Source organism: Oncorhynchus nerka, linkage group LG6 (genome assembly GCF_034236695.1).
Source record: "Oncorhynchus nerka isolate Pitt River linkage group LG6, Oner_Uvic_2.0, whole genome shotgun sequence".
Lineage (NCBI taxonomy): Eukaryota > Metazoa > Chordata > Actinopteri > Salmoniformes > Salmonidae > Oncorhynchus > Oncorhynchus nerka.
In genome coordinates, this window is record NC_088401.1 from 84,143,835 (window position 1) to 84,156,088 (window position 12,254).

Genomic DNA, 12,254 nt, shown 5'->3' on the forward strand with positions numbered 1-12,254 from the left:
CAGGGTACATTCCAGTAGTCTACTCTTTAATTACCCCATACAGGATACATTCCAGTAGTCCAGTAGTCTCTTTAATTACCCCATACAGGACACATTCCAGTAGTCTACTCTTTAATTACCCCATACAGGACACATTCCAGTAGTCTACTCTTTAATTACCCCATACAGGACACATTCCAGTAGTCTACTTTTAATTACCCCATACAGGGTACATTCCAGTAGTCTACTCTTCTAATTACCCCCATACAGGGTACATTCCAGTAGTCTACTCTTTAATTACCCCATACAGGACACATTCCAGTAGTCTACTCTTTAATTACCCCATACAGGACACATTTCAGTAGTCTACTCTTTAATTACCCCATACAGGACACATTCCAGTAGTCTACTCTTTAATTACCCCATACAGGACACATTCCAGTAGTCTACTCTTTAATTACCCCATACAGGACACATTCCAGTAGTCTACTCTTTAATTACCCCATACAGGACACATTCCAGTAGTCTACTCTTTAATTACCCCATACAGGGTACATTCCAGTAGTCTACTCTTTAATTACCCCATACAGGGTACATTCCAGTAGTCTACTCTTTAATTACCCCATACAGGATACATTCCAGTAGTCTACTCTTTAATTACCCCATACAGGATACATTCCAGTAGTCTACTCTTTAATTACCCCATACAGGATACATTCCAGTAGTCTACTCTTTAATTACCCCATACAGGACACATTCCAGTAGTCTACTCTTTAATTACCCCATACAGGACACATTCCAGTAGTCTACTCCTTAATTACCCCATACAGGATACATTCCAGTAGTCTACTCTTTAATTACCCCATACAGGGTACATTCCAGTAGTCTACTCTTAATTACCCCATACAGGGTACATTCCAGTAGTCTACTCTTTAATTACCCCATACAGGACACATTCCAGTAGTCTACTCTTTAATTACCCCATACAGGATACATTCCAGTAGTCTACTCTTTAATTACCCCATACAGGGTACATTCCAGTAGTCTACTCTTTAATTACCCCATACAGGGTACATTCCAGTAGTCTACTCTTTAATTACCCCATACAGGGTACATTCCAGTAGTCTACTCTTTAATTACCCCATACAGGACACATTCCAGTAGTCTACTCTTTAATTACCCCATACAGGATACATTCCAGTAGTCTACTCTTTAATTACCCCATACAGGATACATTCCAGTAGGTACATTCCAGTAGTCTACTCTTTAATTACCCCATACAGGACACATTCCAGTAGTCTACTCTTTAATTACCCCATACAGGACACATTCCAGTAGTCTACTCTTTAATTACCCCATACAGGACACATTCCAGTAGTCTACTCTTTAATTACCCCATACAGGACACATTCCAGTAGTCTACTCTTTAATTACCCCATACAGGACACATTCCAGTAGTATACTCTTTAATTACCCCATACAGGACACATTCCAGTAGTCTACTCTTTAATTACCCCATACAGGATACATTCCAGTAGTCTACTCTTTAATTACCCCATACAGGGTACATTCCAGTAGTCTACTCTTTAATTACCCCATACAGGGTACATTCCAGTAGTCTACTCTTTAATTACCCCATACAGGGTACATTCTAGTACTCTACTCTTTAATTACCCCATACAGGACACATTCCAGTAGTCTACTCTTTAATTACCCCATACAGGGTACATTCCAGTAGGTACATTCCAGTAGTCTACTCTTTAATTACCCCATACAGGACACATTCCAGTAGTCTACTCTTTAATTACCCCATACAGGGTACATTCCAGTAGTCTACTCTTTAATTACCCCATACAGGGTACATTCCAGTAGTCTACTCTTTAATTACCCCATACAGGGTACATTCCAGTAGTCTACTCTTTAATTACCCCATACAGGACACATTCCAGTAGTCTACTCTTTAATTACCCCATGCAGGATACATTCCAGTAGTCTACTCTTTAATTACCCCATACAGGGTACATTCCAGTAGTCTACTCTTTAATTACCCCATACAGGGTACATTCCAGTAGTCTACTCTTTAATTACCCCATACAGGGTACATTCCAGTAGTCTACTCTTTAATTACCCCATACAGGACACATTCCAGTAGTCTACTCTTTAATTACCCCATACAGGGTACATTCCAGTAGTCTACTCTTTAATTACCCCATACAGGATACATTCCAGTAGGTACATTCCAGTAGTCTACTCTTTAATTACCCCATACAGGACACATTCCAGTAGTCTACTCTTTAATTACCTCATACAGGACACATTCCAGTAGTCTACTCTTTAATTACCCCATACAGGACACATTCCAGTAGTCTACTCTTTAATTACCCCATACAGGACACATTCCAGTAGTCTACTCTTTAATTACCCCATACAGGACACATTCCAGTAGTATACTCTTTAATTACCCCATACAGGACACATTCCAGTAGTCTACTCTTTAATTACCCCATACAGGATACATTCCAGTAGTCTACTCTTTAATTACCCCATACAGGGTACATTCCAGTAGTCTACTCTTTAATTACCCCATACAGGGTACATTCCAGTAGTCTACTCTTTAATTACCCCATACAGGGTACATTCTAGTACTCTACTCTTTAATTACCCCATACAGGACACATTCCAGTAGTCTACTCTTTAATTACCCCATACAGGGTACATTCCAGTAGGTACATTCCAGTAGTCTACTCTTTAATTACCCCATACAGGACACATTCCAGTAGTCTACTCTTTAATTACCCCATACAGGACACATTCCAGTAGTCTACTCTTTAATTACCACATACAGGACACATTCCAGTAGTCTACTCTTTAATTACCCCATACAGGGTACATTCCAGTAGTCTACTCTTTAATTACCCCACACATGGTACATTCCAGTAGTCTACTCTTTAATTACCCCACACAGGACACATTCCAGTAGTCTACTCTTTAATTACCCCATACAGGATACATTTCAGTAGTCTACTCTTTAATTACCCCATACAGGACACATTCCAGTAGTCTACTCTTTAATTACCCCATACAGGACACATTCCAGTAGTCTACTCTTTAATTACCCCATACAGGATACATTCCAGTAGTCTACTCTTTAATTACCCCATACAGGGTACATTCCAGTAGTCTACTCTTTAATTACCCCATACAGGGTACATTCCAGTAGTCTACTCTTTAATTACCCCATACAGGACACATTCCAGTAGTCTACTCTTTAATTACCCCATACAGGATACATTCCAGTAGTCTACTCTTTAATTACCCCATACAGGGTACATTCCAGTAGTCTACTCTTTAATTACCCCATACAGGACACATTCCAGTAGTCTACTCTTTAATTACCCCATACAGGGTACATTCCAGTAGTCTACTCTTTAATTACCCCATACAGGATACATTCCAGTAGTCATTCCAGTAGTCTACTTTTAATTACCCCATACAGGACACATTCCAGTAGTCTACTCTTTAATTACCCCATACAGGACACATTCCAGTAGTCTACTCTTTAATTACCCCATACAGGACACATTCCAGTAGTCTACTCTTTAATTACCCCATACAGGACACATTCCAGTAGTCTACTCTTTAATTACCCCATACAGGATACATTCCAGTAGTCTACTCTTTAATTACCCCATACAGGGTACATTCCAGTAGTCTACTCTTTAATTACCCCATACAGGGTACATTCCAGTAGTCTACTCTTTAATTACCCCATACAGGGTACATTCCAGTACTCTACTCTTTAATTACCCCATACAGGACACATTCCAGTAGTCTACTCTTTAATTACCCCATACAGGGTACATTCCAGTAGTCTACTCTTTAATTACCCCATACAGGACACATTCCAGTAGTCTACTCTTTAATTACCCCATACAGGATACATTTCAGTAGTCTACTCTTTAATTACCCCATACAGGACACATTCCAGTAGTCTACTCTTTAATTACCCCATACAGGACACATTCCAGTAGTCTACTCTTTAATTACCCCATACAGGACACATTCCAGTAGTCTATTCTTTAATTACCCCATACAGGACACATTCCAGTAGTCTACTCTTTAATTACCCCATACAGGGTACATTCCAGTAGTCTACTCTTTAATTACCCCAATACAGGGTACATTCCAGTAGTCTACTCTTTAATTACCCCATACAGGATACATTCCAATACTCTACTATTTAATTACCCCATACAGGATACATTCCAGTAGTCTACTTTTTAATTACCCCATACAGGATACATTCCAGTAGTCTACTCTTCCAGTAGTTAATTACCCCATACAGGACACATTCCAGTAGTCTACTCTTTAATTACCCCATACAGGACACATTCCAGTAGTCTACTCCTTAATTACCCCATACAGGATACATTCCAGTAGTCTACTCTTTAATTACCCCATACAGGGTACATTCCAGTAGTCTACTCTTTAATTACCCCATACAGGGTACATTCCAGTAGTCTACTCTTTAATTACCCCATACAGGACACATTCCAGTAGTCTACTCTTTAATTACCCCATACAGGATACATTCCAGTAGTCTACTCTTTAATTACCCCATACAGGGTACATTCCAGTAGTCTACTCTTTAATTACCCCATACAGGGTACATTCCAGTAGTCTACTCTTTAATTACCCCATACAGGGTACATTCCAGTAGTCTACTCTTTAATTACCCCATACAGGACACATTCCAGTAGTCTACTCTTTAATTACCCCATACAGGGTACATTCCAGTAGTCTACTCTTTAATTACCCCATACAGGATACATTCCAGTAGGTACATTCCAGTAGTCTACTCTTTAATTACCCCATACAGGACACATTCCAGTAGTCTACTCTTTAATTACCTCATACAGGACACATTCCAGTAGTCTACTCTTTAATTACCCCATACAGGACACATTCCAGTAGTCTACTCTTTAATTACCCCATACAGGACACATTCCAGTAGTCTACTCTTTAATTACCCCATACAGGACACATTCCAGTAGTATACTCTTTAATTACCCCATACAGGACACATTCCAGTAGTCTACTCTTTAATTACCCCATACAGGATACATTCCAGTAGTCTACTCTTTAATTACCCCATACAGGGTACATTCCAGTAGTCTACTCTTTAATTACCCCATACAGGGTACATTCCAGTAGTCTACTCTTTAATTACCCCATACAGGGTACATTCTAGTACTCTACTCTTTAATTACCCCATACAGGGTACATTCCAGTAGGTACATTCCAGTAGTCTACTCTTTAATTACCCCATACAAGATACATTCCAATACTCTACTATTTAATTACCCCATACAGGATACATTCCAGTAGTCTACTCTTTAATTACCCCATACAGGATACATTCCAGTAGTCTACTCTTTAATTACCCCATACAGGACACATTCCAGTAGTCTACTCTTTAATTACCCCATACAGGGTACATTCCAGTAGTCTACTCTTTAATTACCCCATACAGGGTACATTCCAGTAGTCTACTCTTTAATTACCCCATACAGGGTACATTCCAGTAGTCTACTCTTTAATTACCCCATACAGGACACATTCCAGTAGTCTACTCTTTAATTACCCCATACAGGGTACATTCCAGTAGTCTACTCTTTAATTACCCCATACAGGACACATTCCAGTAGTCTACTCTTTAATTACCCCATACAGGGTACATTCCAGTAGTCTACTTTTAATTACCCCATACAGGATACATTCCAGTAGTCTACTCTTTAATTACCCCATACAGGACACATTCCAGTAGTCTACTCTTTAATTACCCCATACAGGGTACATTCCAGTAGTCTACTCTTTAATTACCCCATACAGGATACATTCCAGTAGTCTACTCTTTAATTACCCAATACAGGACACATTCCAGTAGTCTACTCTTTAATTACCCCATACAGGGTACATTCCAGTAGTCTACTCTTTAATTACCCCATACAGGACACATTCCAGTAGTCTACTCTTTAATTACCCCATACAGGACACATTCCAGTAGTCTACTCTTTAATTACCCCATACAGGACACATTCCAGTAATCTACTCTTTAATTACCCCATAAAGGACACATTCCAGTAGTCTACTCTTTAATGACCCCATACAGGATACATTCCAATACTCTACTATTTAATTACCCCATACAGGATACATTCCAATACTCTACTATTTAATTACCCCATACAGGATACATTCCAGTAGTCTACTCTTTAATTACCCCATACAGGACACATTCCAGTAGTCTACTCTTTAATTACCCCATACAGGACACATTCCAGTAGTCTACTCTTTAATTACCCCATACAGGGTACATTCCAGTAGTCTACTCTGTGCTTCCGGGTTGGAGCGATCTGGTCGCATCCGCGCTTCGGTCTGCAGGTTGTATAACTTTTTCATTACATTTCATTACATTTCATTATAGTACAACGGTCTGATTTGTCTAATCTTAGCAATTTCCTCTTAGCTAGCTACATAGTCGTCGTTGTATCAAAGATAATTGCGTAATTATCGTATTTCGTCGTCTCCTATCTGTCCAACACGTTCACCGTCTACCGTAGCACTGTAGTACTATCACACTCAACTGAACGTCTTGATTAGTGTAGTGTTAGCTAGCTACATAGCTAGCTACATAGTTGTCTTTGCTGTCTTCGTATCCAAGATAATTGTGTAGCTTAGAGTGTGGAGTCTTAGAGTGATAATTGCAGTTATTATTGTATTTCGTCGCCCTCCTATCTGCCTAGCAGCTAGCATACGTTCACCGGCTACCGTAGCACTGTAGTAACTATCACACTCAACCGAACACTTGATTAGTGTAGTATTAGATAGCTACATAGTTGTCCTTGCTGTCTTCGTATCCAAGATAATTGTGTAGTTTAGAGTGTGTAGTCTTAGAGTGATTATCTTAATTCACCGAGGTTAGCTAGCCAGCTATTTTGTCGTCCTAACGTAGGAGACACTCCTAGCTAGCCAACAGCCAGCCAACGTCTACTGAATTGAACTTTCGCATTCCGGTCGCATTCCGTCGCTCCACAGGTAGTATCACTCTTTCACTTCATTTCATTACAGTCCCAACGGTGTGATTTGTTTGATCGTAGCTAGCTACATAGCTAGCTACATAGCCGTCTTTGTTTCAAAGATAATTGTGTAGTCTAGAGCGATTTTCTAGGTTAGCTAGCCAGCTATTGTCGTTCTCCTCGCAACGTAACGTAACCAACACTGCTAGCTAGCCAGCTAGCTCCCGATAAGCAGCATTGTAGAAACTTCACACTCAACGTCTACTTGATTAGGGTAGTGTCAACAACGCAGCTAGCCTACCCCAGCAGTACTCTATCATTTTAATCATTTTAGTCAATTAGATTCTTGCTACGTAAGCTTAACTTTCTGAACATTCGAGACGTGTAGTCCACTTGTCATTCCAATCTCCTCTGCATTAGCGTAGCCTCTTCTCAGCCTGTCAACTATGTGTCTGTCTATCCCTGTTCTCTCCTCTCTGCACAGACCATACAAACGCTCCACACCGCATGGCCGCAGCCACCCTAATCTGGTGGTCCCAGCGCGCACGACCCACGTGGAGTTCCAGGTCTCCGGTAGCCTCTGGAACTGCCGATCTGCGGCCAACAAGGCAGAGTTCATCTCAGCCTATGTCTCCCTCCAGTCCCTCGACTTCTTGGCTCTGACGGAAACATGGATCACCACAGACAACACCGCTACTCCTACTGCTCTCTTTAATCCGCCCACGTGCTCTCGCACACCCCAGAGCTTCTGGTCAGCGGGGTGGTGGCACCGGGATCCTCATCTCTCCCAAGTGGTCATTCTCTCTTCTCCCCTTACCCATCTGTCTATCGCCTCCTTTGAATTCCATGCTGTCACAGTTACCAGCCCTTTCAAGCTTAACATCCTTATCATTTATCGCCCTCCAGGTTCCCTCGGAGAGTTCATCAATGAGCTTGATGCCTTGATAAGCTCCTTTCCTGAGGACGGCTCACCTCTCACAGTTCTGGGCGACTTTAACCTCCCCACGTCTACCTTTGACTCATTCCTCTCTGCCTCCTTCCTTCCACTCCTCTCCTCTTTTGACCTCACCCTCTCACCTTCCCCCTACTCACAAGGCAGGCAATACGCTCGACCTCATCTTTACTAGATGCTGTTCCTCCACTAACCTCATTGCAACTCCTCCAAGTCTCCGACCACTACCTTGTATCCTTTTCCAGTCTCTCTCATCCAACACTTCCCACACTGCCCCTACAGGATGGTATCGCGCCGTCCCAACCTTCGCTCTCTTCCCCCGCTTACTCCCTCTTCCATCCTATCATCTCTTCCCTCTGCTCAAACCTTCTCCAACCTATCTCCTGATTCTGCCTCCTCAACCCTCCTCTCCTCCCTTTCTGCATCCTTTGACTCTCTAATGTCCCCTATCCTCCAGGCCGGCTCGGTCCTCCCCCATCCCGCTCCGTGGCTCGACGACTCAATTACCCCTCACAGAACAGGGCTCCGGGCAGCCGAGCGGAAATGGAGGAAAACTTACTCCCTGCAGACCTGGCATCCTTTCAGTCCCTCCTCTCTACATTTTCCTCCTCTGTCTCTGCTGCTAAAGCCACTTTCTACCACTCTAAATTCCAAGCATCTGCCTCTAACCCTAGGAAGCTCTTTGCCACCTTCTCCTCCCTCTTGAATCCTCCTCCCCCTCCCCCCCTCCTCCCTCTCTGCAGATGACTTTTCAACCATTTTGAAAAGAAGGTCGACACATCCGATCCTCGTTTGCTAAGTCAAACGACACCGCTGGTTCTGCTCACACTGCCCTACCCTGTGCTCTGACCTCTTTCTCCCCTCTCTCTCCAGATGACATCTCACGTCTTGTGACGGCCCCGCCCAACAACCTGCCCGCTTGACCCTATCCCCTCCTCTCTTCTCCAGACCATCTCCGGTGACCTTCTCCTTACCTCACCTCGCTCATCAACTCATCCCTGACCGCTGGCTACGTCCCTCCCGTCTTCAAGAGAGCGAGAGTTGCACCCCTTCTGAAAAAACCTACACTCGATCCCTCCGATGTCAACAACTACAGACCAGTATCCCTTCTTTCTTTTCTCTCCAAAACTCTTGAACGTGCCGTCCTTGGCCAGCTCTCCCGCTATCTCTCTCAGAATGACCTTCTTGATCCAAATCAGTCAGGTTTCAAGACTAGTCATTCAACTGAGACTGCTCTTCTCTGTATCACGGAGGTGCTCCGCACTGCTAAAGCTAACTCTCTCTCCTCTGCTCTCATCCTTCTAGACCTATCGGCTGCCTTCGATACTGTGAACCATCAGATCCTCCTCTCCACCCTCTCCGAGTTGGGAATCTCCGGCCCCCCACGCTTGATTGCAGTAGTCTACCTGACAGGTCGCTCCTACCAGGTGGCGTTCCAGAATCCTCTCCTCACCACGTGCTCTCACCACTGGTGTCCCCAGGGCTCTGTTCTAGGCCTCTCCTATTCTCCTATACACCAAGTCACTTGGCTCTGTCATAACCTCACATGGTCTCTCCTATCATTGCTATGCAGACGACACCAATTAATCTTCTCCTTTCCCCTTCTGACGACCAGGTGGCGAATCGCATCTCTGCATGTCTGGCAGACATATCAGTGTGGATGACGGATCATCACCTCAAGCTGAACCTCGGCAAGACGGAGCTGCTCTTCCTCCCGGGGAAGGACTGCCCGTTCCATGATCTACGCCATCACGGTTGACAACTCCATTGTGTCCTCGTCCCAGAGCGCTAAGAACCTTGGCGTGATCCTGGACAACACCCTGTAATTCTCAAATAACATCAAGGCGGTGGCCCGTTCCTGTAGGTTCATGCTCTACAACATCCCAGAGTCTACCCTGCCTCACACAGGAAGCATTCGCAGGTCCTAATCCAGGCACTTGTCATCTCCCGTCTGGATTACTGCAACTCGCTGTTGGCTGGGCTCCCTGCCTGTGCCATTAAACCCCTACAACTCATCCAGAACGCCGCAGCCCGTCTGGTGTTCAACCTTCCCAAGTTCTCTCACGTCACCCCGCTCCTCCGCTCTCTTCACTGGCTTCCAGTTGAAGCCGCATCCGCTACAAGACCATGGTGCTTGCCTACGGAGCTGTGAGGGGAACGGCACCTCACTACCTCCAGGCTCTGATCAGGCCCTACACCCAAACAAGGGCACTGCGTTCATCCACCTCTGGCCTGCTCGCCTCCCTACCACTGAGGAAGTACAGTTCCAGTCAGCCCAGTCAAAACTGTTCGCTGCTCTGGCCCCCAATGGTGGAACAAACTCCCTCACGACGCCAGGACAGCGGAGTCAATCACCACCTTCCGGAGACACCTGAAACCCCACCTCTTTAAGGAATACCTAGGATAGGATAAAGTAATCCTTCTCCCCCCTTAAAAGACCTAGATGCACTATTGTAAAGTGGCTGTTCCACTGGATGTCATAAGGTGAAAGCACCAATTTGTAAGTCGCTCTGGATAAGAGCGTCTGCTAAATGACTTAAATGTAATGTAATGTAAATGTAATTACCCCATACAGGACACATTCCAGTAGTCTACTCTTTAATTACCCCATACAGGGTACATTCCAGTAGTCTACTCTTTAATTACCCCATACAAGATACATTCCAATACTCTACTATTTAATTACCCCATACAGGATACATTCCAGTAGTCTACTCTTTAATTACCCCATACAGGATACATTCCAGTAGTCTACTCTTTAATTACCCCATACAGGACACATTCCAGTAGTCTACTCTTTAATTACCCCATACAGGGTACATTCCAGTAGTCTACTCTTTAATTACCCCATACAGGGTACATTCCAGTAGTCTACTCTTTAATTACCCCATACAGGGTACATTCCAGTAGTCTACTCTTTAATTACCCCATACAGGGTACATTCCAGTAGTCTACTCTTTAATTACCCCATACAGGACACATTCCAGTAGTCTACTCTTTAATTACCCCATACAGGGTACATTCCAGTAGTCTACTCTTTAATTACCCCATACAGGACACATTCCAGTAGTCTACTCTTTAATTACCCCATACAGGGTACATTCCAGTAGTCTACTCTTTAATTACCCCATACAAGATACATTCCAATACTCTACTATTTAATTACCCCATACAGGATACATTCCAGTAGTCTACTCTTTAATTACCCCATACAGGATACATTCCAGTAGTCTACTCTTTAATTACCCCATACAGGACACATTCCAGTAGTCTACTCTTTAATTACCCCATACAGGGTACATTCCAGTAGTCTACTCTTTAATTACCCCATACAGGGTACATTCCAGTAGTCTACTCTTTAATTACCCCATACAGGGTACATTCCAGTAGTCTACTCTTTAATTACCCCATACAGGGTACATTCCAGTAGTCTACTCTTTAATTACCCCATACAGGGTACATTCCAGTAGTCTACTCTTTAATTACCCCATACAGGACACATTCCAGTAGTCTACTCTTTAATTACCCCATACAGGGCACATTCCAGTAGTCTACTCTTTAATTACCCCATACAAGATACATTCCAGTAGTCTACTCTTTAATTACCCCATACAGGACACATTCCAGTAGTCTACTCTTTAATTACCCCATACAGGGTACATTCCAGTAGTCTACTCTTTAATTACCCCATACAGGATACATTCCAGTAGTCTACTCTTTAATTACCCAATACAGGACACATTCCAGTAGTCTACTCTTTAATTACCCCATACAGGGTACATTCCAGTAGTCTACTCTTTAATTACCCCATACAGGACACATTCCAGTAGTCTACTCTTTAATTACCCCATACAGGACACATTCCAGTAGTCTACTCTTTAATTACCCCATACAGGACACATTCCAGTAATCTACTCTTTAATTACCCCATAAAGGACACATTCCAGTAGTCTACTCTTTAATGACCCCATACAGGATACATTCCAATACTCTACTATTTAATTACCCCATACAGGATACATTCCAATACTCTACTATTTAATTACCCCATACAGGATACATTCCAGTAGTCTACTCTTTAATTACCCCATACAGGACACATTCCAGTAGTCTACTCTTTAATTACCCCATACAGGACACATTCCAGTAGTCTACTCTTTAATTACCCCATACAGGGTACATTCCAGTAGTCTACTCTTTAATTACCCCATACAAGATACATTCCAATACTCTACTATTTAATT